Here is a 907-nt window from a genome sequence, read left to right on the forward strand (position 1 = left end):
CTTTCAGGCCATCCAAAGACATGTCCCAGTTAACATTCTGCGGGTTATCTTCACAGCTAGAAGGCAAGAGACTCGGTTTAAATTAAGGAAGAATTTCTTTACTGTCCGAGCCCCCAAGGTCTGGAATAGCCTGCCATCGGAGGTGGTTCAAGCACCTACATTGAACGCCTTCAAGAGAAATTTGGATATTTATCTTGCTGGGATCCTATGACCCCAGCTGACTTCCTGCCCCTCGGGCAGGGGGCTGGACTCGATGATCTTCCAAGGTCCCTTCCAGCCCTAACGTCTATGAAATCTATGAAATTAATTAATATTCTCTGACTGCACGAGACAGCTCAAGTAGCATGAAGCAGCCATAAACCCAGCACAGAAGTTAAGCCTAATTATGTCTGCTTTGCATCACCAGAGCAACATCTCAAACCCCTCGCAGCATCTCAAACCCCTTTGAGACAGTGCAAGAGGCACATGCAGGAACGGGAAAATGTTCCCCTGTGGGCAGTGGGGTCCCACAGGGCTCAGTCCTAGGACCGATACTCTTCAATGTCTTCATCAGCGACTTGGATGAGGGAGTGAAATGTACTCTGTCCAAGTTTGCGGATGACACAAAACTGTGAGGACAAGTGGACACGCCGGAGGGCAGGGAACAGCTGCAAGCAGACCTGGACAGGTTAGACAAGTGGGCAGAAAACAACAGAATGTAATTCAACAAGGAGACATGCAAAGTGCTGCACCTAGGGAGGAAAAATGTCCAGCATACCTACTGCCTAGGAAATCACCTCCTTGGTGGCACGGAAGCAGAAAGGGATCTTGGAGTCCTAGTGGACTCCAAGATGAACATGAGTCGGCAGTGTGACGAAGCCATCAGAAAAGCTAATGGCACTTTATCGTGCATCAGCAGATGCATGAC

At 49.1% G+C, this 907-nt stretch overlaps 1 protein-coding gene across 1 annotated transcript in view; it reads left to right on the top strand.

Annotated features, from left to right (window-relative positions):
• Nucleotides 1-907, top strand: part of LOC112550015 — a 12477-nt gene that overhangs the window by 7308 nt on the left and 4262 nt on the right. The gene's annotated exons all lie outside the window — the stretch shown is intronic.

Source organism: Alligator sinensis, unplaced genomic scaffold (assembly GCF_000455745.1).
Source record: "Alligator sinensis unplaced genomic scaffold, ASM45574v1 scaffold77_2, whole genome shotgun sequence".
NCBI classification, from domain to species: domain Eukaryota; kingdom Metazoa; phylum Chordata; order Crocodylia; family Alligatoridae; genus Alligator; species Alligator sinensis.